Below are 27163 nucleotides of genomic sequence, written 5' to 3' on the forward strand. Positions count from 1 at the left end.
TGGCTCTCGGTCGGCAATGCAGCAGGGCTAAGGCAGGCTCCCTGCCTGCCCTGGCTCCACACAGCTCCCAGAAGCAGCCGGCCTGTCAGCCCCTAGGCAGAGGGGCCAGGGGACTCTGAGCAGTGCACACTGCCCGTGCCCACAGGCAAGACCCCTGCAGCTTCCACTGGCTGCAGTTTCCAGCCAATGGGAGTTGCCAAACCCTGCCGGGGGCGGGGGCACCGCGCAGAGCTTCCCTGATCGCCCCTGCTCCATGCCAGTTGCTACGCTGGAGCTGCGCAGAGCTGACTGGACTTTTAATGGCCTGGCAACCCCAGCTTCCCTCCACAGTGGGGTGAGCCAGCGCTCATGGCTCCAGCCCCACCTGGCGGCGCTGAGGCTCGGGGCTTGAGACTTGCCATAGGTTCCTCACCCCTGCTCTATTAGAATTCTCTGAAACAAATCTCAAGCTTCAGGAAGTGTCCAATCAGCTTTTGTGGGATTCTGTACAGAGGAAATCTATCTATGGTACTTATATGGACCCCATTTCTGCAGTATCTGAGCACCTCACAATCTTTAATATATTTACCCTTACAAGTCCGATGTGAGATAGGGAAGTACCTTTATCCCCATTTTATGTTTGGTAAACTGAGGCACAGGGAGGCGAAGTGACTTACCTAATGTCACACAGGAAGTCTGTGGTGGAGAAGGGGAGTGAACCCTGATCTCTCATGTCTTAGTCTAGTGTCCTAATCACTGGACCCTCCTTCCTTTCATCCCAAAAGAATAGAGGATCAGATTAGAAGGGAGATAGCTCTATGAAAAGTAGACATTCAAATTGTTTGAGTCCTAAACTCACACAAAGGAACAATTTGCTTGAGCTAAAAATGTCAAATTACCAGAATATCCATATACCACTCCTTGGGCCCAATCCTAAACTCCGGACTCCGTTTTTAATCACTCCTTGTTCAGGCAAGATATCCAACCTAAAAGAGGAGTTTTGCCCACGTAAGGAATTTCTGAAAACTGGATTTGGGATTTAGCTTTTCATTTGTTAACCATACTGTACCTGGTTTAGCCTTAAGTTTTAGGCTAATGAGCCAAGAAGTTTGCTTTTGTGTAATATCTTTTATGTGAGATTCTGTACCAGTTGCAGTCATGATGTTCTATAAATAATAATTAAAATACAATAATTTACAACATTGGAAGACTTGATGACTTGGGAGACTATTATGGGACATGAAGCCTTTTACCTCAAGATCACCAGCTGGAAATCTGCTCAGGTCTGTAATAGTTAGAAGCTGTTATCAACTGATAGCTTCTTTGTGAAATGAGTTGGTGACAGGCTCAGTCTAGTTCAACATCTGGCAGTTGGCAATATCAGATTAAGACAATCACTACCCTACAGTGAAAAGAAAAGGAGTACTTGTGGCACCTTAGAGACTAACAAATTTATTAGAGCATAAGCTTTCGTGAGCTACAGCTCAGCTCACGAAAGCTTATGCTCTAATAAATTTGTTAGTCTCTAAGGTGCCACAAGTACTCCTTTTCTTTTTGCAAATACAGACTAACACGGCTGCTACTCTGTACCCTACAGTGCTCACAGTTTAAGAGGCAGACAGAGGTCCATATCATGCAAGCATTAACTATGGGGGTAGTGCTTACTTAATTGGAAGCTACCCATGGTAGTAAGCAATATGTCCAATTGTACCTGTCTTCAGCAGTTGAAACCTCTCCAGCTCATCATCAAGGATCTACAACCTATCCAGAAGGACAATCCCTCACTCTCACAGACCTTGGGAGACAGGTCAGTCCTCGCTTACAGACAGCCCCCCAACCTAAAGCAAATACTCACCAGCAACTATACACCACACAACAAAACCTCTAACCCAGGAACCAATCCCTACAACAAATCCCGGTGCCAACTCTGTCCACATATCTTTCAAGGGACACCATCATAGGACCTAATCACATCAGCCACACCATAAGAGGTTTATTCACCTGCACATCTACCAATGTGATATATGCCATCGTTTGCCAGCAATGCCCCGCTGCCATGTACATTGGCCAAACTGGACAGTCTCTACACAAAAGAATAAATGAACACAAATCAGATGTCAAGAATTATAACATTCAAAAACCAGTTGGAGAACACTTCAGCCTCCCTGGACACTCAATAACAGACTTCAAAGTGGCAATTCTTCAACAAAAAACTTCAAAAACAGACTCCAATGAGAAACTGCAGAACTGGAATTAATTTGCAAACTAGACACCATCAAATGAGGCCTGAATAAAGAATGGGAGTGGATGTGTCACAACAAGAACTAAAAACTAATTTCCCCTTGCTAATTTCCCCCTACTGTTACTCATACCTTCTTGTCAACTGTTTGAAATGAGCCACCCTGATTATCACTACAAAAGTGATTTTTTGTCCTGTTGATAATAGCCCACTTTAATTGAATTGTCTCAACCCCCCACTTGGTAAGGCAACTCCCATCTTTTCATGTACTGTTATATGTATCTTCCTCCTGTATTTTCCAATCCATGCATCTGATGAAGTGGGTTTTAGCCCACGAAAGCTTATCCCCAAATAAATTTGTTAGTCTCTAAGGTGCCACAAGTACTCCTCGTTGTTTTTGCTGACACAGACTAACACAGCTACCACTCTGAAACCTGTCATAATGCACTGGGAAACCCAGAGGAAGGTTACAGCTAGGTTGGGACATTTTGTGTTCTTATTCTTTATCATTGTATTTCTTGTAAGCATCATGGAAGAAGCGAGTAATCAGGAATGATTTGAACAATAGTTTTATTAGGGCTAGATTGTGACTCCATCCATACACAAGGGTATGAGAAAGTGAAAAGCCCCATACATAGATTACTTGGACCTTGGATCCAGGTGCACAGGAGTAAGCAATGCCCAACTGTTTCCTCTCCAGAATAGACTGTTGAGGAATTGATAGATTTTGGCTCCATTGCCCCCACCCCCATTCACACTTACTGGCCAGAGTAGCAGAGCCAGTGTAGTGGGATGCGGGGAGAGTTGAGGGGGATAGAAGCTCCTTTGGAATGGGAGGGGCTGGAGGGATAGGAAGGGGAGTGAGAGGAAGTAGTGACACTCAGTCTCGGGGGGAGGAGAGGGGAACTGACTCCAGGCTGGGATGGAGGATCCTGAGAGTTCCTACCTGCTACCAGGCCCACTCCAGCCCCTCCAGGGCCCACTCCCCATCCTGAGCCTGCATGCTTGGTGACCGCTCCTGCTCTGAGTCCTGCTCTCATCCTCCACGTATATATGAATAGTTTCATGCGAGTGAGAGGTGTGCTAGCCCCTCCTCCTCTGCCAATTCTGCCGCCTGTGGGGAGGGTAATAAATTATCCATGGTATAGGCCAACTAATCCCTGGGAGCAAGAAGGAAGCAGAGAAGGAACTGTGATCAGCAGTGTGTCCCTCAATCACAAGACCTACCTCCATTGAAGTAAATGGAACTACACTAACTTATACCAGTTGAGGACCTGACCCACCCAGCCTCCAAGGGCTACTCTTGGTGGTGCAGCTCATGCCTCACCCCTTGCCCAGGTTTCTGCCTAAAGACAAAATCTATCCCATAATTTAAGTGCCAAGGATGCACTTGTCACTATGCAGGGCTAAAATTAAGGGCTTTATAGAGCACCAAGTACCCTCTCTCCTCCATGGAGGTGGTGCCCACAGATCACAGTTGAGAAACAAACACATGGCTACATTCTTCTCACTTTCATTTCCACTGACATCAGTCCATCTGTTTCCCCAGGACTATAACTACCTAATTCTTAAAGATTACTGACTGCCTGGATCTAATTATCTCAAAACCGAAACACATTTTTAGCAGTGCCCTGTATATCAAAGAGTCATAACAATGAGTTGCTTATGATGCACCAGTCTCTTTTTTTTGGATCATTTCCTTATTGAACCCATGATGGCAGAAAGTCAGACATATTGTAATTTGGCAGTGTTTCATGGATTACACTCAGTCACATGAAAATGAAGACAGAATCTGCCGTACATACTTCTGCTATTTTCTTGTGTTCTGCCAATTTCAAAATGTTTGGTCATGAGATTTGCAGTTGATGTTAGTTTAATTAAATTATGATGGGCTTCCCCCTTCCTGCTAACTAGCTTATGGGTGCATAAATCTGTCTCTCCTCTTTCCTGTACTAGCATTAGTGCTGGTAAGTCACCAGCTCCTGCACTCAGATAGATAAAACCATATGTAGGGCCTTATTTTCCACTACTGGAAGATCAAGTAAGTGACATGATACTTTTCAGCTGTATCAGACTCAAACAGCTTTCTAAATGGCCAACTATGGACCAGTACAAGCAGTGGCTATTGGCCACCGTCATAGACAGAACCCTAAACTAGATGGGCTATTGGTCTGATCTAGTCTGGTAATCTCCATGCTCCCCAATGTGCTTAAGTACAATTCAGACAAACACAAACCAGATATGGGCCTGAGCTACCAAGTTCAGATCCAAACTTCTCCAAACTCTGAGGAATTTGGATTCCAGTTTATGTTTGGGTTCCTCTCTATCACAAATACATATGAGTAGCAGAAGAATTGGAGTACATATAACCAACACCAGCACAGCTGGCATGCGGGACCTTCCGTGTTAAAGGCATGAAGCTCTACCACTTGAGCTAAAGGGGTAAATCTCCAACGTGATAGTTGTAGCAGATTCACAGACCTCTTCTATGGACCAGCCACTAAAAAGGGGCAAAGACACGTGCTCCTTACTTGGGTGACATGCTCGGCATAAGAGAGAAGAGGATCAAGGGAAGACTTACTGAAAAAAAGTGAACTTTAAGGAGGGAGCTGATGGAGGGGAAAGAGCTTGCAGCTGAGATTGGAAGAAGATTTTAATGTATAGGAATAAGTTAGTACCCCTTCAAATAGTTTGTGAGCCCTCAAGTAGTGCTCACTGTGTTCTGTGCTTTTAGAAACTACCAGAAACTTGCCAAAGCAGCAGTCTGTATGTAACTAGGCCTTGCATATATTGAGCAAACAGTTATTAAGAACGCAGCCCTGCCCTTGTGGTTTCTTCAAATTATTTGTTGTGTAAAAAGCAAGACACACAAAGACAAAGGGACTTAAGGAGATAGACTTAGGGAGAGCACAGATCATGTGTGCATAAATATGAGTGCATATGTAACCCACACACCTGCTGGGTGTGGTGTTCTGTCCCATCTAGTGGCAGAAAGAGAGAGAGAGATAAGTCTGATCTACAGCCTTAGCTAAGGGCCATACGGCTTTTAGCTCATGCAATAGAGGCTCCTGCACTAAACTCCAGAGGTCCCAGATTCGATACTGCCTGCCAACAACCGGGGCCCGTTGGCATAACACATGCACAACACTAGGAGGAAACAGGAGCTGAGATGGCACCATAAAATGCAGAGCTTTGAAGGTGAGGACAAGGTGCCTGAACCTGATGCAGAAACAGAGATGGAGCCAGAGAAAGGATTAGTGGGAGGAAGAGGAAGAGTGATATGGTCAGAGCAGTGGGAGAGGAAGGTCACTTTAGCTGCAGCACTTCGGATGGACAGGAGAGGAGGCTGCTGCAGTCCTCAAAGCAAGAGCTGATTGAGGACTGGACTGGGGTTTCAGCAGGGAGATTGTAGAGTGATATGGAATCATAAGTGACAGAACTTTCCCAGAGTCCTAAGATGAGAACGTGGATTTCAGTTACCTCTCCAGCTGATGGATCAAGTGGTGACTGTACACTGACCAATGCTCCCAGTGGCATTGTGCTCAAGGCAGGCAGAAATTCTGTCAGAGCTGAGGCAGTGCAGGCCTGAACTGCCCCTGATACTTAGCCTCACAGGTGCAGCTCTATTCACCAGGTTCCTCCTTGTCCCGTTCACTGAATTCACCATCATGACTGTACATACTCACTTCCCCTAGACTAGGAATGAAGGACTGGGATTATGCCTGATACACCCCGGTATAGGTAAAGGTGGAAAATGCTTTATTCCCTCCTCCCACTTTACAAAATGCACCCATCCAAGACTAGCTGAGATCTGACCCAGACGTGGAGAGAGAAGAGAGCTGTTAGTATGAAGATTAAACACATTTAACTTATAAACAACACAGCCAGTACTAAGCACAGCTACTGCTAATGGTATAGGCAGCTCCAGGGCCAGACTAACCTCAATGAAAATCAGGAGCAACTCCATAAAAAAACATTCAAAGTCACCTCAATGTGAGATCACAATCAAGTCCACAGCATGTCTAAGGGACCACTGATAATGTGGTACTGATCCTGAAGAGATGTGACCCGAACCTTGCCCATGCTACACAGCAACAGGGTTCACTAGGAGTGCAGACAACATGGTGTCAATCTTGCTGTTTGTGAAGGAATAGAAAATCCCTTCACTGTGCAATATGCATTTATTTCCTGTCTTGAATTTAAGGGCTCCCCCGTTCTCAGGTTTTTATAGCTGCCTATCTCAAGCACAGGCCAGTTGTTTTTCTCAGCTCCAGTAAATACATGTGTGAAAAGATGGCTCCTCACTTTCAATCCAGAGGCAATATTGACAGGAACAATAAATTCAGTAGAATGGTTCAAGCTGCAAGCAGCTTTTTGCAGCCAGGTACAGAGAGAAAAAAACCTCTTATTCAGATGAAGATTGGGGTTTTTTTTGTTTATTTTTTACACATGATTCTCCAAGTTTATCGTCTTGGTTGTGGTACATGATAGGACTCAGGAGAGCTAGAGATTGTGTCCAAGTGACCTGTAAATGAATACAAGTAAATGGGACTGTGACGTTCTGTACCTTGTGGGAACATCCTACACCCCTCTGTTCATCCTTATAATATAATTGTGTGGTATCTAATGCAAAGTTTGTCATGTCACGTGTCTCCAGAAAGCTCATGATGTACTGAGCATTGTTGCTATGGTAATGTTATAGTAACATTATAGGTTGTAATTTCATGTATATAGTTATGAGGCGGAAAATGTCCTCAGCTTAAAATAAGCCCAGACAAAAACTCTCCAAGAGCAGAGGGGCAGTTCACACCTCATCAGGGCATGTATGGGACAAACCCAGCCCAGCCTCACAGGAACAAAGGACACTGCCTAGGCAACAACAAAGGATTGAAGTCTTTAAACCATGATTTAAGGACTTCAATAGCTCAGACATAGGTGAGATTTTTCATAGGAGTGGGTGGGTGAGATTCTATGGCCTGCGCTGTGCAGGAGGTCGGACTAGATGATCAGAATGGTCCCTTCTGACCTTAGTATCTATGAATCTATGTGTTGGACTTTTGACTGAGTCACTCCCCTTCCTTTGGTCAGTTTGGGACTGCGATGAGGTAATGCTCACCTGACTTTGAAGTGGGGGGGCAAAGCCAAGAGGGAAGAAAGGACATGATAAAAGTGAGAGACTTTTGCCATGCTCTTCCTCTCTCTTCCACCTACATCTACAGACACCACACCAAGCAACTGAAGCGCTGATCAAAGGGGAGAGCCTGGCTGAAGGGCAGCCAGCCAGCCTGTGATGAGAAGCATCTAAGTTTGTAAGGGTATCAAAAGTGTTAAGATCAGCTTAGAATGCTTTTTGCTTTTATTTCATTTGACCAAATCTGACTTCTTATGCTTTGACTTATAATCACTTAAAATTTATCTTTGTAGTTAATAAATCTGTTTGTTTATTCTAACTGAAGCAGTGCGTTTGGTTTGAAGAGTGTCAGAGACTCCCCTTGGGATAACAAACCTGGTACGTATCAATTTCCTTGTTAAATTGATGAACTCATATAAGCTTGCAGCAACCAGTGGGCATAACTGAACATTGAAAGACTCAGATTCCTAGAGTTGCATCTGGGACCAGAGATATTCGCCAGTGTCATTCGGTTGCACAATCTGAGGAGCAGTTTACATGCCAGAGGCTGAGCGTGAACAGCCCGGGAGTGGAGGTTCTCACAGCAGAGCAGGGTAAGGCTGGCTCCCAGAGTCAAGGATTAGAGTGACCTAGCAGATCACCAGTCCTGATAACACTGGAGGGGAATGTCACAGAGACTAAATTTAAAGTGTCTCAATCCTCAAGAGTAAAAGCTTCTACAATTCGTTTAACATTTTCTGGTTATGAAAGGGGGGAGAGGGGAAGGAGGGAGGTTAGTGCTGTACTCTTTTTGAATTCAAGGACACTGCTCTGAAGCTTGTCAGATTTACACTCCAGACTTTTAATTCAACTTGACAAGTATCAAGTCTTTGTACTAAATGAGCCTCATTGAATAGACAGATGTACTTCATGGAGTGCAGTGCCAATCTCACCTTGTTGCTGCCCATATGAACATGGCTTAGATCTGCAAACATAACCAGGAACATCCATGTCCCGAAATATAATCCCTGCATCTTGATTTAGCTCCCTATAAAATGGATCATATATTCAGGCTCTAGAAATTCCCTGAGATGGGTGGAGGAAGGAAGAGACCAATTTGTTTCTGCACTAAAGAATCATTAAACAAACACTAACAACAACAGATAATATTTAGCACTTACATAGCATGTTTCAAATCTCTCTCTTCAAATGCTTAATAGAAGTCGATAGAGGTTGTTGGCCTCATTTTACTGATTGAGAAACTAAAGCAGAGAGATATTAAGTGATTTGCCCCAGGTCACTTGTGTCAGAAATAGTAAGGAAGAGTGCCCAGATCTCCAGTGTCTCAGACCAGTGCCAAATCCATGGGACCACACTACCATGGAAAGTAGTGTTCACATGAACTTTTATTTTAATGGAATTACATCACTGTGAAACTGAATTAAATAGTGTGTTGGGCCAATAAGGTCAGCTGGTTCTCTTTTAGACACTGTTTCATTGACATGATCAAAGAATTCTAATAGATTAAAGAGGCATGAATTTTTTACAGAAGCCAATGGCCTTCATGATATGTGCATATAGTGGTTTCATACTTCACCAATTTACCTGGTAGTGAGATAAGACTCACTGGTAAGAACACCCTAAGCGCCTGTTTCAAAGATAGATACCCCTTTTGCTACTCTCCAGTCTTCTAACATAATAGCTGTTTTTACTGAGAGACTGCATATTGCAACATTTGAGGCAGCACAAAGAACTCTAAGCAAACAGACTGGAGATGTTGGGATCTCTTCCCATCCCTACAAGTAACCAGTAAGGAGACTGGGAGAAAGACGACATGCAAAACATTTTCATTTCTTCTCAGGAATCTGGGGGATGAAGAGGTGGAAAGGAGATGTTAATGGAGACCAAGAGAGATGCAGTAACCACACTGATTCTCAAGGTCCCAATCATACCATCAGCTGATTCAAGTCCCACATCTGTTCTTAGTCCAAGCAAGTAGCTATCCTGTAGTGCTGAATCTGCAGTAGAGGCACGGTGTTGCTCCTACTGATGAGTAGTGGGACAGGTCCTCAGATGTTTAGAAGTACCCAGATGTTCCCAGAGATCCTCACAGCATAAGCCAGCAGCAGTCTAGATTTGCCACTGAAGTGTCCTGTAAGTGTAACTAAAACTTTTGGGGGCTCTGAGTCCTTGTCTACACTAAAGGGAAAAGTCAATCTAAACTAAGCCATTTGAATTAGGGGAATAGCGTAACTCAAATCAACGTAGCTTAGATCTATTTACAGCAGAGTCCACACTATGCGACATTGATGGGAGACACTCTCCCGTTGATTCCCCTTACTCTTCTCGATCAGGTGGAGTACAGGAGTCAACAGGAGAGTGATCGGCGGTCGATTTAGTGGGTCTTCACTAGACCTGATAAATCGACTGCCGGTGCATCGATTGCTGCAGCGTCGATCCTCTGGTAAGTGTAGACAAGCCCTTAGTAAGGGAAGAACAATCAATTTTGGGGGGGGAAAATGAGTGGTTACAACTGTCAACCACCTTCTGCACTTTCAATCATCTCCAGCCCTTATGCCATCCCAAAAATTCAACTTCCATCAGAAAACCTACATCCCCCAGTTGCTAATACTCCCAACTCCTCCATTCCACACAATGACCCTCTACTGGGCCCCCCTAGCTCCCTGAAACACCTTCCCAATGCACAACCCTAGAATCAAATCATTCGCTTCCCACATTTGAATCTCCAATAAGCTACAGTCACCTTCTTACCTATGGCCTTGCACCAATAGACTGACCAGGAGCACCAGCTACATCTTCACAGCCCTGAAATACATCCCTGATTTGCTTCACTCTTTGCATTACCACTGCAGGCCCCTGCTCTTCAATGGGCCACCATTACTTTCTCTCATAGGTACCATCTTCTTTGAGGGGTGGAAGTTTCTCCTTTTTCATAGAGAAACTTCACTGGTTTCAGAGGGGTTTTTCTAGAGGGGAGGGGGAAGAAATGTTAATAGTTTCATGCCATGCAAAGAGCAGCCCTGAATAGCCAGGGATGCCAGAACCTTGTTCATGCCCTAAGCAACATTTGATGGTGTGGGAAGGATTCATCATATGTTATAATTACTGTCATCATCAATTAAAGCTGTGACCCCATGAAAACATGATTGTTCCCTAGCCATGTAGATTAAAGTAGATTGAAACAGGAGGGAAGGTCTCATCTCAATAGTCATTAAGGAGGGGGTCTGAGGAAGAGTATTGGCTACCCAAGCTGCAGGAGAGGGGGAGCTGCCCCCTTTGTTTTAACCCCTGGGCATCAGAATTCTTTTGCATCACACTAGTTCTCTCACTCACTTAGATGACCTAAAGCAAATTACAGGGGCAGAATGTCTGGCCCCTGTAGGCTGTTGCTCTTTTCACCATAGCACCTCCTAGCATGAGGCCATAGAATTGCTGGGGACTTCACTTCTAGCACCCCACTGCCACAGCCACTTCCTTGGCCCCACAATAGACTGTCTGGGTCTTCCATGACTGGCCGCGTCTTCCATGACTGGCCATCCGGCCAAGTCACATTAAGTTCAAGCCCCGCCCTTTTGCAATAGCTTCAAACTAATAACTCTTCTGCCCCTCTCAGGCCACTCTAAATTCTTCTGCTTTGCCTCCACTCCTGGGTCCTGCAGCATTCTGCCTCTGCTGTTTTTGTTCAGTAGGACTCCCTTACTGCCTCCCTTCCCCAGGGACACTCGCAGTTTACCTCAGAGATCTCCCAGACCGGCCCTATCTTAGGGTTTCATCCACAGAAGCCTAACCTGTTCCTTGGTGGTCTCTTCCAATCCAACTTTCTTTAGGCCTTTCCCAGAGAGGAAACTCTTCTTATGCCTCTCTCCTGAGTCTCCGTTCTCTAACTGCATTGTCCACTCAGTTCATATAGTCTTGTCCTGACCCTTTCACAGCTGGGGGCATTAATTATCATTATGCTGCCATATTACCAGTCAGCTGAGGGCAAACTGGAAAGTCACAGGCAAGGCTCAGCCCAGCTTGCCTTGAGGGCCAGCTAATCTGTTGACAGCCCAGTTATATTTGCCAGTTCTCAGAATTTTGATGTCCGTATATACCATACATTTAAATTACTACCCAGATCTGAGTGTTTAATTTTATCCTGCATTGTGAATTAATCTTTTCTCTCTCTTAATGACTGGTGGAGGTTCCATCCCATATACTTCTGAGTTTCTTAACAAATGAAATGTGCTGCTGAATGTTCCAGGTATATCCAGCAAGAATACAGCTGCTGCTGTAGGCTGAGCTGGCTGGTTTTCCAGGAAGAACACTCCCAGTGTATTGTGAATTTGTTGAATGCTCCACATAGGCACTCAAGTCTGGCTTAACCACTGTGTTACTACAGTTGTGAAATCAACGGAGTTACAAATGTAAAACTAGAGTAACACAGTGGTGAATCAGGCCCTCCGTCTATGGTGATGAATGCAATATAAATGCTTAGGTTGATCAATCAAAGATAGACAGGTCGACAGATAGATCTGGGTAGAATGCACCTACTGTGCTGCTGATACATAAGCCAGGAACACCTGGGTAGAACGCACCTGCCATGCTGAGGAATGTTCCAGATATGACTGGGCAAAGGACCCTGCTCTGCTGCTGAATGTGCAAAACGTGTTCTAGCAACTGATTGATTGTAGTGGAATATCAACAGAACATTGGCACCACCGCTGCTGATGCAGAGGGACCAACAGCCAAAGGACCAAAATATACAGTAGATCCAAGCTAGGGATCTTTTCAGCTCTGTTGCTTCTTTCATCTTATTTAGAGGGCTTTCAGGGTATCTATTTATGCTGGTCCAGAACCTTAGAGTTATCTTCAGTCCAGGATTATGTTTTGATTATCAGCTACATTCTGTCATTCAAATGCCCTACTTCTGTCTCAGGAATGCTGCTAGATTATTGTTTGTGTTATCCCAGGGAAATGGTGAGATGCTGATCCATTCTTGGGTTACATCTTGGCTGGATTCCTCACACTGTCTTCTGACAGCTTTAACAGGCAGGGCCATGAATACATTGCAGCTTAATCCAAACTCATCTGCAAAACTGCCACCTGAGACTAAACGTTCATGTCTCAGTTTCACCAGTCTTTAAATCCCATCAGCACTGCTGCCTCAATTAGGTAGTGTATTAATTTTAACAATTCCTCTGTTAATACTTAATGCTGTTCATTTGTCTGATCCTTCCCCGCAGAATACATTGCTTCAAGCCCAGCCTTTCAGTTTGCTGCTGGTGGACTGTATTAATGACCTGAATAAGAGTAAAGAGCAAGCTAATTAAATTCATAGATGATCGGTCTAACCTGGGAGGTATTGCAAACACCAGGACAGAGAAATAATATAAAGGATATTACAAATATAAGCATGTAATAAATGAAATTCAGCCTAGGAAAATGGATGAAAATAATATAAAACACAGATGTTTAATAAGAGAATCATTGGTTAAGTATTAATGCCAAAAGGGATCTCAGGGTGACAGTAGACAGTAAATTAGATAGGAGCTTGCAATGCAACATGGTTTTAATAAAAACAACCTACAGCTAAAGTGATTTGGAACTTTATTGATCAGGAGCACTGCACACCCTCTCTATAGCTCATTGACAGCTGGGCATGTCAGTGCCAGCAATGTGTCAAAAATTGAGAAGAAAAGGATAAAAATGAGCGATTGATTTATAAGGAATTATTAAAAAAAGTAAGTATGAGTGGCATGGCCAAATGGATGACGGGGAGAGTATAATAGCTAGCCAGGATCTGGCAGGTGAAAACACCAAGAAAGGAGAGGAACCGTTTAAGGAGGTCCAAGGAGTCCAACTGGGAAAAATGGAATGAAGTTTTGAAACAGAAAATGCAGGATGACAATCCAGAAAAATGTCTTAATGGTGAGAACTGTACGACTGTGGAATAAGCTCCCAAGGAAAGTAGCAGCAGATCCCTAATTTGTGTCATTTATGGGCCAATGGGATTAACTATTTTTTTAAAAAACTGATAACGTTTATAAAAATAACTGGGCCGGATCCTAAACTGGTGTAAATCAGCATAGCTCCATTGAAGCCAATGGCAATTTATACCAGCTGATGATCTGGCCCCTATGCATACCTCCAGTAACTCACAGGCTGTGAATTATGAGTTGTCATTTACACCATCTTCATTCTACAGTATTCCCTTGTCTTTTACATTTTTTATTTAATACTTGTTTTAATACATATGTCAGAAAATTGAGGGTGACTGTGAAATGCTCAGGGAGATTAGAAAGGCTACAAAAAGAGAAAACCCAATAAGAAGGTGAGATTTCAACTATCCCCATATTGACTGGATACTTGTCACCTCAGGACAGGATGCAGAGATAAAATTTCTAGACACCACTAATGGCTGCTTCTTGGAGCAGCTAGTCCTGGAACTCACAAGGGGAGAGGCAATTCTTGATTTAGTCCTAAATGCTGCACAGGATCTAGTCCAAGAGGTGAAGATAGCTGAACCTCTCAGTAAAAGCAACCATAATGTAATAAATGTAACATCCTTGTGGGGGGGGGGGGATACCAAAGAAACTTACCACAGTTGTATTTAACTTTAAAAAGGGGAACTACACAAAAATGAGAAAAAGGCTCTTTAAAAAGAGGCAAGAAGGGGCAGAAAGGTATTCTTTAAAAATTGGAATTCAAATCCTACTGAAGAAAACAGAATCATAGAATATCAGGGTTGGAAGGGACCTCAGGAGGTCATTTAGTCCAACTTCCTGCTCAAAGCAGGACCAATCCCCAACTAAATCATCCCAGTCAGGGCTTTGTCAAGCCTGACCTTAAAAACCTCTAAGGAAGGAGATTCCACCTTCTCCCTTGGTAACCCATTCCAGTGCTTCACCACCCTCCTAGTGAAAAAGTTTTTCCTAATATCCAACCTAAATCTCCCCCACTGCAACTTGAGACCATTACTCCTTGTTCTGTCATCTGCTACCACTGAGAACAGCCAAAATCCATCCTCTTTGGACACCTTCAGGTAGTTGAAAGCAGCTATTAAATCTCCCCCCCTTCTTCTCTTCTGCAGACTAAATAATCCCAGTTCTCTCAGCCTCTCCTCATAAGTCATGTGCTCCAGCCCCCTAATCATTTTTGTTGCCCTCCAATGGACTCTTTCCAATTTTTTCACATCCTTCTTATAGTGTGGAGCCCCAAACTGGACACAGTACTCCAGATAAGCCTCACCAATGCCAAATAGAGGGGAAGGATCAAATCCCTCGATCTGCTGGCAATGCTCCTACTTATACAGCCCAAAATGCTTTTAGCCTGCTTGGCAACAAGGGCACATATATCCAGCTTCTCGTCCACAGTAACCCCTAGATCCTTTTCTGCAGAACTGCTGCCTAGAAAGGAACATAAACTCTGGCAAGTCGAGTGAAAAAGTATAACTGGGCAGGCCAAAAACGTATTCAAAGAGCAACTAGCAAAAGACACAAAAACTAACAGCAATTTTTTAAAGTACATCAGCAGCAGGAAGCCTTCCAAACAAGCAGTAGGGCCACTGGAAGACTGAGTTGCTAAACGAAATCTCAAAGAAGATAAGGCCCTCACGAGAAGTTAAACGAATTCTTTGCATCAGTCTTTCACTGTAGGGATATGAGTGAGATTCTCACACCTGAGCCATTCTTTTTAGGAGACAAATCTGAGGAGACAAATCTTTTTAAGAGACAACTCTTAGGGAGAGGGATAACTCACTGGTTTGCATGTTGGCCTGTTAAACCCAGGGTTGTGAGTTCAATCCTCAAGGGGGCTATTTGAGGATCTGGGCCAAAAATTGGGGATTGGTCCTGCTTTGAGTAGGGGGTTGGCCTAGATGACCTCCTGAGGTCCCTTCCAAGCTTGATATTCTATGATTCTATGAACTGTCCAGATTGAGATGTCGTAGAGGAGGTTTTGGAACAAACTGATAAATTAAACAGTAATAAGTCACCAGGGCCAGATGGCGTTCGCCCAAGAGTTCTGAAGGAACTCAAAGATGAAATTGCAGAACTACTAACTGTGGTTTGTAATCTATTGCTTAAACCAGTCTCTATACCATATGACCGATGGCTAGCTAATGTAATGCTGATTTTTGAAAATGGCTCCGAGGGCAATCCTGGCAATTACAGGTAGGTAAGCCTAATTTCTGTGCCAGGCAAATTGGTTGAAACTATATTAAAGAGCAGAATTATCAGACATATAAATGAACATGACACGTTGGGGAAGAGTCAGCATGACTTTTGTAAAAGGAAACCATGCCTCACCAATCTATTAGAATTCACTGAGGCGGTCAGCAAACATATGGACAAGAGTGATCCTGTGAATATAGTGTACTTGGACTTTCAGAAAGACTTTGACCAGATCCCTCACCAAAGGCTCTTAAGAAAGTAGGCAGTCGTGGGACAAGAGGGAATGTCCTTTAATGGATCAGTAACTGGTTGAAAGATAGGACACAAAGGGTAGGAATAAATGGTCAGTTTTTACAGTGGAGAGAGGCAAACAGCTGGGTCCCCCCAGGGTCTGTGCTGGGACTAGTGCTGTTCAACATACTCATACATGATCTGGAAAAAGGGCTAAATAGTGAAGTGGCAAAGTTTGCAGATGCTTCCAAATCTGACTGTGAAGAGTCACAAAGGGATCTCATAAATCTGGATGATTGGGCAACAAAATGGCTGGTTAAATTCAATGTTGATAAATGCAAAGTACTGCACACTGGAAAACATAATCCCAACTATACATACAAAATGATGGAATCTAAATTAGCTGTTACCACTCAACAAAGAGATCTTGGCATTATTGTGGATAGTTCTATGAAAATATGTGCTCAATGTGCAGTGGCAATCGAAAAAGTTAAGAGAATGTTAGGAACTATTAGGAAAGGGATAGATAATAAGTCACCAGGGCCAGACAGTGTTCACCCAAGAATTCTGAAGGAATTCAGAGATGAAATTGCAGAACTACTGCAATAATAAGGCAGAAATTATCATAATGCCACTATATAAATCCATGATATGTCCACATCTTGAATACTGCGTGCAGTTCTGGTTGCCCCATCTCAAAAAAGAACATTAGAATTGGAAAAAATACAGAGAAGGGCAACAAAAATTATTAGGGTTATGGAATAGCTTCCATAAGAGGAAAGATTATATAGACTGGTATTGTTCATCTTAGAAAAGAGAGGACTAAGGGGATATGACAGAGGTCTATAAAATCATGAATGATGTGGATAAAGTGAATAAGGAGTGTTATTTACCCCTTCATGTAACACAAGAACCAGGGGTCACCCAGTGAAATTAACAGGTAGCAGGTTTAAAAAAAACATAAGGAAATACTTCTTCACACAACACACAGTCAACCTGTAGAACTTGTTGCTAGGTGCTGTTGGGAAGGCCAAAAGTATCACTGGGTTCAAAAAATAATTAGATAATTTCATGGAGGACAGGTCCATCAATTACTATTAGCCAAGATGCTCAGGGACACAACCCCATGCGCTGGACGTCCCTAAGACTCTCATTGCCAGAAGCTGGGACTGGATGACCAGGGATGGATCACTCAATAAATTGTCCTGTTCTGTTCATTCCCTCTGAAGCATCTGGCACTGGCCACTGTCAGGATACTGGGCTGGATGGACCATGACCATTCTTATGTTCAGAAAATAATTTGTGTTTTCCAACAATTTTATCCCTAATAAAACAATTAGTAACTAAACTAAACTAAACCTCCTCTTGATGTAACCCTGGGGAATGTACTGTTGATTACAACTTGGTACTGGAAGAAAAATGATCTAACAGGTCTAAATGAAGGCAATGTGAGCTTTGCTTGAAAATAAGGAGATAAGGATTTAACATTAGGACTTCTTTATTACAGTTCCCCTAATAGACTCTCCAGACTGGAATTATCTGCCTATCTTTCTACCTATTTATATGACCCTTATCGCTGTAATATCTGAGCACAAGCACCAACCATGCAAGCAGGATCAGTTTGTTCTTTTAATTCAGGAAAACCATAAAACTTTCTTTACTTCCCTTTCCTGAGCAATAAAGATGGGTTGGATGTAGGATAAACAGAGCCTGGGGGTGAAATCCTGGTTCCATTGAAGTTGATAGGAGTTATGCCATTGACTTAATGTAGCCAGGATTTCACCACAGGGGCATCCACTAAACATCTGGTTCACTTGTGCTTGCTCCTTCCAACCCGCGTGTCCTACCCAGAGGTCCTACCATTACTTCTGGATACTTCAAGGAAAAAATATAAAACCTTCATAATGCACCTTTCCTAACTATGCAATAAGACAAGGGGTAGAAATTTCTTCCTGACGCTCCCAATAATTAACTTAAACTCTGAAGTAAGAGGTTAATAATATCCCCGGTAATTTCTATCCAAGCTCTTGTGCCTGCACATATTAAACCATATATCCTGCCCTAAATTAAACCTATGCCACCCTTCATAAGCTGAATTTGGCTCACTATTAATATCTACTCCTCTTTTCTAAGATTGGGAGGATATTTTTCTCCTAATAGAATGAAGAGTGAAGTTTTGCTCCTATTGAAAATAAACACATTTGCCTATCTGAAAGATGAAACTGTTAAGAGTTAAGTTCAAGCATTGGCATTTCTCCTGCGTTAGCTGTAGACACATGAAATATCTAAAGATGTGAAAGTTGCTGCATTATGACAATTTTGTAGGTTTTAGAGGGAAACACAGAACTCTTTACTTGAGTCATGCAATGTGAGTAGCAAGGAACTGACTCAAAGTCATAAAACTTTACATATTGCACTTCCACTTGTATTGTACAAACATTAGGTTATCCTCACAAACCCCTTGTGAGTCAGGATAATATAAACCAGTTGGAGATATAGAAAGCACACAGCCTGCACATATGCTTTGTGAATGACTCAGGATCTTTAATAGAATTTCATTGCTTGGTTTTAAAAAGATTTCCAGTTCATCTTGCTCAGTTTCATCAAAAAACATGAACAATGTCATGTGAACAATTCATCCAGGCTGATGAACCTCTCAAACTGCTATGACAAAGTTCCTCCTCTACCTTGGTGGGTCCTGTGCTTATTGGTGGATTTGCTCGCCTTGGAGCTTCACGGCAGCCATCAGTTTGACCATTTTCGTGAACCCACAGTCCAGGTCAACTCCTCCTATGTCTGACCAGGAGTTGGGAGGTTTGGGGACAACCCAGACCCGCCCTCTACTCCGCGTTCCAGCCCAGGGCCCTGTGGAATACAGCTGTCTAGAGTGCCTCCTGGAACAGCTGTGTGACCGCTACAACTCCCTGGGCTACTTCCCCATGGCCTCCTCCCAACACCTTCTTTATCCTCACCATAGGACCTTCCTTCTGGTGTCTGATAATGCTTGTACTCCTCATCCTCCAACAGTATACATTCTCACTCTCAGCTCCTAGCACCTCTTGCTCCCAGCTCCTTACACGTGCACCACAAACTGAAGTGAGCTCCTTTTTAAACCCAGGTGCCCTGATTAGCCCGCCTTAATTGATTCTAGCAGCTTCTTGATTAGAAAACCTGCAGCTAATCACCCCGTCTGTCTTAATTGTTTCCAGAAGGTTCCTGATTGTTCTGGAACCATCCCTGTTACCTTACCCAGGGAAAAGGGACCTACTTAGCCTGGAGCTAATATATCTGCCTTCTATTACTCTCCTGTAGCCATCCGGCCTGACCCTGTCACACTGCCAGGATTTGCATGAAAATCCACTATCTTCTGGAGCTGTGCTGGAATCATGTGAGGGATGTGGTTTTCATACTCTGATGTGCAGTTCTGGCCATCTCAATTTAGCTTTGCTTTGAAATTGTTGGGTTCAAGTGTGTGACTCAGAGTGGAATTTGTGGGTGCGATGTGTTCAAATTCACATAGAAAGAAACTAAAGAAATCCCAAACATTCAGATACCTCTCCCCCTAAATGGAGGGACATGCTGCTGGGCTGAAAGGCAATTTCATATGAAAGACATGCTCTTCTTGTACACCTAATCCAGGAATTTAACAGGGACTTTTAAAATAACTATATTTAGATGTGTATGTTCTGCAACATCAGCTTTATTTAATTTTCCTGATTACTGAGGAATGAATTCCACTCCTTATATGAGATGCTGAGCATGGATCAATGGCCTGTCCCTTCTTTTCAAAGGGGTAGGGTGTGTTTTAGTTTGTTTTTTATTTGTGTTGTGGGGAGTTTAGCCCTGGTGAGAGGTTCTGGCTTGAAGCCCTGGAGACTGAAATCTTGTAATGATTCACAAAGCTGGTTTAGTAGTGGCAGTAGCAGTGCAAGCTTTGCCCCATTTCCTCCTTCAGTGTACCTGAAACATCAGATGGAGTGACTATAAGGGGGCAAGAGAGGAATGCTTTGGCCCATTAGTCTTTGGCTTCCCTGCTGGGGTTGTCAACAAAAGAGGCAAATGTGACATTGGGTTTTGTGAAGGGACACCTGTCCACCAGGAACTGGATGGAGAGACCTTCATCTTATTTCATGTTAGACCCAAAATAGCTAATTGATATTAGTATCTTAGATTCTTCAATCTCTGGTAAATCACTAAGTTTGGTTTATGCATATTTGATCTTTATCTATTTTTTAAAAATACACCATTCAATAGCTTAAGGGTACTTGCAGCAGAAGGTGAAAAGGAGTCGAGTATTTAGATTAGGATAATGGAGCCAAGACTTCCGGGTTCTAGTCCCAGTTCTGCCACTGACCTGCAGTGTAATCTTGGGCAAATGACTTAATTTCTCTGTGCCTCAGTTTGCCCATCTGCAGAAGATGTATAATACCTACCCGCTGGCCCCCATAGCTGTGTTGTAGTTCTTATAGGGTCTGATTTTGCAATTAATTGCATACAAGGTGCTGCAATGCATCCATATGAAAGGAATTTCAGGGACGGGGTTTTAAGGAATCTTTCTATAAAAGGTCTGGGTGACCTTCAGAAAGATAGTGCTATTATTATTCTTTAGTTGATACATGGGGAAAATAAATGGATGTGCCCTACAAAGACCAGATTAAACATACGTTGTAAGATTTGCCAGTTTAGTCTCAAACAATTGCATCAAGAGATTTTTACTAGCTCAGCATTGAGATAAAGGAAGTAAAGGAAGTAAGAGAGGTAGACAGAAGCTACTTCTACTGAGAGGGAGACAGAAGCTATATTCTTCCCTCTGTTATTCCACACTTTCCAATTTCATTAGGATTAGCACAGATATATGTGAGGGCAGAATGGGGCCCAGTGTATTCAGATTTAGATTTAACAGGGAACTGGAATATTACAGACAGCCTTATATTTAACCTCCGCCTCAGTTAGACGCAAATACATGTCATATTTTCATCCCATAGATAAATACAAGTTAATTGCAAAGTCCTAAGCCAATAACAGAACTGTCCAATGAAAACCTTATCTGCCCCCAAAATACGTATCTGCTTACAGTATCATTTGTGAGTTAAACAAAACAGAATTATTGTTGCTAAGAAGTTAATATTGTTTAATATTTGCTGGCTAACACACGCAGCACTTTTCCTGAGTTCTCCCTATGGCATTCAATTTCTATTCTCTCTTGGGCATTTTTTTTCATTTTGTTTTGTTTGGATTTTGATTCGTTTTATCCCTTCTGACTCCTCTGGGGCTGATGATTTTTCTTTGGAGAATTTTCTTGTGAGTTGATGGGAACTTTTGGAAGAAAGTATGAATTCTGGATAATGTGGTGAATGGTAAAGTCACTCAGGTTCAGGAGAGGGAGAGGGGCAGAACAGAGGAATACATTCCAGAAAAGTGGTTGTAGTCAGACCTTAGTGCTCAGTAGTATTGAACTGGAGTCTTTATTTGAGGAAACTCACAAAAACTCAGCATCTCCTACTATCTTGTTTTTCTTTTCTTCACTATTTCCCTGATATCCTTTTAATGTTCTCAGATGTGTATTGCTTGTGCTCACACCTGTTCTGTTCAAATAGTATTAGCTGTAGTACAATAAGAACCCAATGTAAAGGTCCACTATTCTAAGACAGGTTTCAGAGTAGCAGCTGTGTTAGTCTGTATCCGCAAAAAGAAAAGGAGGACTTGTGGCACCTTAGAGACTAACAAATTTATTTGAGCATAAGCTTTTGTGAGCTACAGCATCCACTGAATGCATCCGATGAAGTGAGCTGTAGCTCATGAAAGCTTATGCTCAAATAAATTTGTTAGTCTCTAAGGTGCCACAAGTACTCTTTTTCTTTTTGCGAATATTCTAAGAGGAAGTAGGCTGTGATATGTTCTCTCTGATGGTCTATTTGAAGCACTTTTCTTTTCTAGAACCAAGGAACTGTGTGGTACATGGGAATCCATATCAGAAAATTAGTGGTTTATTATTGGGAACAGTATACAGGACACCAACTGTGAAAATGTACAGCAACTTGTGGCCAGAGTATTTTAGATTGCAAGCTCTTGGAGAAAGAGATTGCCACATTTATAACAGGGGACAGCACCTCACCCATTTTGGATACTACCACATTACAAATGACAGATAATCAGCTTGTCATGAACTCCCAGTGCAAATGTGCCAGAAGTACAGAGGTGCCGCCAACTGATCATGAGAGTTGCAATTTCTGAATTAAATTAAGTCTCACTCATGATCTCATGATAAAACTCAAATGTCAGGATTTTTTTTTTTAATCAGTTGTGGCACAAATGTGTTTTCACTCACACAGGAGTTACCCCAGCCTAAACAAAAGAATGTGGTTCCTCCACCAGGCAGTTAATTCCAAAGTACTTAAAAGACAATGAGAATTCAATTCATTTACATATCAGAATAACGAAGCTGAAGTGAGCTGTAGCTCACGAAAGCTTATGCTCTAATAAATTTGTTAGTCTCTAAGGTGCCACAAGTTCTCCTTTTCTTTTTGCGAAAGCTATCAAGCTAACAAGAAGAAAAGGAGTACTTGTGGCACCTTAGAGACTAACAAATTTATTAGAGCATAAGCTTTCGTGAGCTACAGCTTACTTCATCGGATGCATTTGGTGGAAAAACAGAGGGGAGATTGATATACACACACAGAGAACATGAAACAATGGGTTTATCATACACACTGTAAGGAGAGTGATCACTTAAGATAAGCCATCACCAGCAGCAGGGGGGGAAAGGAGGAAAACCTTTCATGGTGACAAGCAAGGTAGGCTATTTCCAGCAGTTAACAAGAATATCTGAGGAACAGTGGGGGGTGGGGTGGGGGGGAGAAATAACATGGGGAAATAGTTTTACTATGTGTAATGACTCATCCATTCCCAGTCTCTATTCAAGCCTAAGTTAATTGTATCAAGTTTGCAAATTAATTCCAATTCAGCAGTCTCTCGTTGGAGTCTGTTTTTGAAGCTTTTTTGTTGAAGGATAGCCACTCTTAGGTCTGTAATCGAGTGACCAGAGAGATTGAAGTGTTCTCCAACTGGTTTTTGAATGTTATAATTCTTGACGTCTGATTTGTGTCCATTCATTCTTTTACATAGAGACTGTCCAGTTTGGCCAATGTACATGGCAGAGGAGCATTGCTGGCACATGATGGCATATATCACATTGGTAGATGCGCAGGTGAACGAGCCTCTGATAGTCTGGCTGATGTGATTAGGCCCTGTGATGGTATCCCCTGAATAGATACGTGGACAGAGTTGGCAACGGGCTTTGTTGCAAGGATAGGTTCCTGGGTTAGTGGTTCTGTTGTGTGGTGTGTGGTTGCTGGTGAGTATTTGCTTCAGATTGGGGGGCTGTTATTTCTCCCCCCCACCCCACCCCCCACTGTTCCTCAGATATTCTTGTTAACTGCTGGAAATAGCCTACCTTGCTTGTCACCATGAAAGGTTTTCCTCCTTAAACCCCCCCCCCCCGCTGCTGGTGATGGCTTATCTTAAGTGATCACTCTCCTTACAGTGTGTATGATAAACCCATTGTTTCATGTTCTCTGTGTGTGTATATCAATCTCCCCTCTGTTTTTTCCACCAAATGCATCCGATGAAGTGAGCTGTAGCTCACGAAAGCTTATGCTCTAATAAATTTGTTAGTCTCTAAGGTGCCACAAGTACTCCTTTTCTTTTTGCGAATACAGACTAACACGGCTGCTACTCTGAAACCAAGCTAACAAGAGACAGGGTGGCTACACACCAGCAGGGAAGAGAAACTTCATCAGAGATGTAAAGAAGGGAGGAGGGCCAACCTTCAAATAAGGAATTGAATCAAATGAAAAAAAAATCCTGACATCTGAGTTCTAAAAACGAGGCTTAATTTTACTTAGAAATCCTATCAACCACTCTAGACATGGCTGGTTGGGGCTCCAGCTGTCAGCTCCCACAAAAGCTGCTCCTCTGCCAGCCGGGGAAGTGGGACCCCACTGCAGCCCCTAAAGGCCTGGGGAAGGTGAAAAACCCAAAGGAGCAGAGATGAGGCTGGGACCTGCCAGGGAGTTAAAGTGAGGAGGGTGGGGGGCTGTACTGACGGTGGGTCCTGAGCAGATGGGGTGAATGCTGGGAGGTGAACTGAGGGCAGTGAGGGTCGATGGGGTAGGAGGGCTGAACTGATGGGGTGGTGAAGATGGGGCCTGGGGGATTGAATTGAGGGGGATTGGGTCAGAGGAGAGAACTGATGGATAAGGCTATGATTTAGTCACAGAGGTCATGGCAGTCATGGATTCTGTGACTTTACTGGACCTCCGTGACTTCTTCCACTTCAGCTGTCAGCAGCTGAAGCCGGGGTTGGAGACGGGACTGTGCGCCCCTGCCCTGCTGCAACTGGGGTTGGATGGCTGGAACCAGGACCCTGCAGCTCCTGTCCTGCGGTTTGCGGGTGGAGCAGTAGTGGGGGACTGCAGCCGGACTGTGCCCCCCTCTGCGGCCGCTGGAGCCAGGGCTGTGCCCCCCGCCATGGCGAGGGTCTTGGCCTGTCAGTCACCCTTCCCCTGCCCAAGGGACTCCATTCCTCCCCCCTACTTAGCCCCACCCCCAGTTATTTTTAGTAAAGTCATGGACAGGTCATGGGCTCTGTGAATTTTTGTTTACTTTTACTAAAAATAACTGTGACAAAATCTTAGCCTTACTGATGGGGGATCTGGGGGACAGGATTAATTGCTGGGCATGAGACGAGCAGATGTGGGGGTGAGAGCTCCTGCAGCATATGCCAAAGTCACCTTATCCAATACATGTGGAAGAGTAGGTAACACTCATTTTCACATGCACACACCCTGGGGACGGGCAGTGGAGTTCAAAACACAAGAGACTGATCTAAAAACACAATATACTGTAATCTTCTTTAAATGTTATGATTTTGGAGCCAATCTCATGATTTTGGGGGGTCCGACTCATGATTTTTGATCTCTGGAAGTTGGTAATACTGCTAACGCAATTGTTGGATGCATAAAGAGGAGAATCTGGATAGGAGTAGAGAGGTTATATTACCTCTGTATTAGGCACTGTTGTAACTATTACTAGAAGTGCATCCGATGAAGTGAGCTGTAGCTCATGAAAGCTTATGCTCAAATAAATTTGTTAGTCTCTAAGGTGCCACAGGTACTCCTTTTTTTTTTTGCGAATACAGACTAACATGGCTGCTACTCTGAAACCTGTTACTAGAAGACTGTGGCCAGTTCTGATGTCCACAATTCAAGAGGGATATTGGAAAAACTGGAAAGGATTCAGAGAAAAGCTATGAGAATGATTAAAGGATTTGGAAGACATGCCTTCTACTTGGAGACATAAAGAGCTCAATCTATTTAGCTTATCAAAGAGAAGTTTAAGTGGTGACTAGATCAAGTTCCTCCCAGGGGCACAGAAATCTGATCATAGAGGTCTCTTCAATCTAGACAACAAAGCTATAACAAGATCCAGTAGCTGACAGTTAAAGCTAGACAACTGCAGACCAGAAATAAGTCACACATTTTTTAACAGTGAAGGTAATTGTTCCAGCAGTTAATTTACCAAGGGTTGTGATGGAGTTTCCATCACTAAAAATGTTAAAATTAAGATCGAAAATTGTTGTTTTTTCAGATATGCTTGGAACTGGAATTCATAAGGAAAAGTTCTAGGTTCTGTCATGCAGGACCAACTAGCAAATCACAATGGTCCCTTCTAGCCTTAAAATCTATTAATCTAAAATCTATCCTGATAAAGAGCATTCATTTTGATTAAGGTCTTTTTCTTAGACTTCAGGGGTTAGATGTTTCAGTGCTTGACTTTTTCATGCTAACAATTTTTCAGTATAAGTGCTGATTAAAAACATTGGCTTGACAGCCCTACAAAATGAGGCCTTTCTATGCTAATTATTTTCAACAGATATGGCACTGGAGGGAGCAGAGCAGGTTACATTATACAGGAATCAATTTGCAAGCACACAGAAAACCTAACTTTGCTTTTCTTTTAGAGCAGGGGGAGTCAATTATTTTTTGTCAAGGTCCAAATTTCTGGGTCAAGGTATAGTCAAGGTTGTGACGCTGTATCTCGGGGGAACACCCTATACCCCTATGCTCATCCTTATAATATGGTTGTGTGCTATTAATGCAAAGTTTGTTGTGTCGGGTGTCTTCAGAAGGCTCACATAGTTTCATATATTCATAGATACTAAGGTCAGAAGGGACCATTCTGATCATCTAGTCCGACCTCTTGCACAGCACAGGCCACAGAATCTCACTCACCCACTCCTACGAAAAACCTCACCTATGTCTGAGCTATTGAAGTCCTTAAATCATGGTTTAAAGACTTCAAGGAGCAGAGAAGCCTCCCTCAAGTCACCCATGCCCCATGCTACAGAGGAAGGCGAAAAACCTCCAGGGCCTCTCCAATCTGCCCTGGAGGAAAATTCCTTCCCGACCCCAAATATGGCGATCAGCTAAACCCTGAGCATATGGGCAAGATTCACTAGCCAGATACCCAGGAAAGAATTTTCTGTAGTAACTCACGATGCACTGAGAATTGTTGTTATAGTAATGTTATAGGTTGTAATTTCATGTATATAGTTATGAGGCTTAAAATGTGTCCTCATGGCTTAAAACAAGCCCAGGAAAAACTCTCTCTCTTCCACCTCCATCTACAGATCACCAACAAGTGACTGAAGCGCTGATCAAAGGGGAGAGCCTGGCTGAAGGGCAACCAACCAGCCTGTGGTGAGAAGCATTTAAGTTTGTAAGGGCACTGAAAGTGTTAAGATCAGCTTGGAATGTCTTAGAATTGCTAGAACGTGTTTTACTTTTATTTCATTTGACCAAGTCTGACTTCTTATGCTTTGACTTATAATCACTTAAAATCTATCTTTGTAGTTAATAAATTTGTTTGTTTATTCTACCTGAAGCAGTGCATGTGGTTTGAAGCATGTCAGAGACTTCCCTTGGGATAAAAGGACTGGTACATATCAATTTCTTTGTTAAATTGATGAACTCATGTAAGCTTGCAGCGTCCAGCGGGCATAACTGGACACTGCAAGACGCAGGTTCCTGGGATTGCATTGAGTAGTGTCATTTGGTTACACAATCCAAGAAGCAGCTTACATGCCAGAAGCTGTGCAAGAACAGCCCGGAAATGGGGGTTCTCACAGCAGAGTAGGGTAAGGCTGGCTCCTAGAATTGAGGATTGGAGTGACCTAGCAGATAACACAAGGGGAACGTCACAAAGGTCCAGACTCCAGAGAAAATAATTTTAAAAAATAACTAATGATAATAAGTAAATAAAAAGATTTTGTGGTTCATTCAAAGGCATCTGGAGATCTGGATTTGACCCGCGGTCCACCTATTGACTACCCCGTTTTTAGAGGGTTAGATTCTGACATCCTTGCATTGA

At 43.1% G+C, this 27163-nt stretch overlaps 2 long non-coding RNA genes across 2 annotated transcripts in view; one reads left to right on the top strand and one right to left on the bottom strand.

Annotated features, from left to right (window-relative positions):
• The window catches only part of LOC119858506, a 198326-nt gene that overhangs the window by 71821 nt on the left and 99342 nt on the right, over positions 1–27163 (bottom strand). The window lies entirely within an intron of this gene.
• Positions 4790–26459, top strand: LOC122461175. Its single transcript, XR_006282958.1, has 3 exons — positions 4790–5416; positions 9190–9306; positions 26424–26459. It is a non-coding gene; the product is annotated as an uncharacterized LOC122461175 (long non-coding RNA).

The sequence above is a fragment of the Dermochelys coriacea genome, chromosome 7, assembly GCF_009764565.3.
Source record: "Dermochelys coriacea isolate rDerCor1 chromosome 7, rDerCor1.pri.v4, whole genome shotgun sequence".
In the NCBI taxonomy this organism is placed as follows: Eukaryota; Metazoa; Chordata; order Testudines; family Dermochelyidae; genus Dermochelys; species Dermochelys coriacea.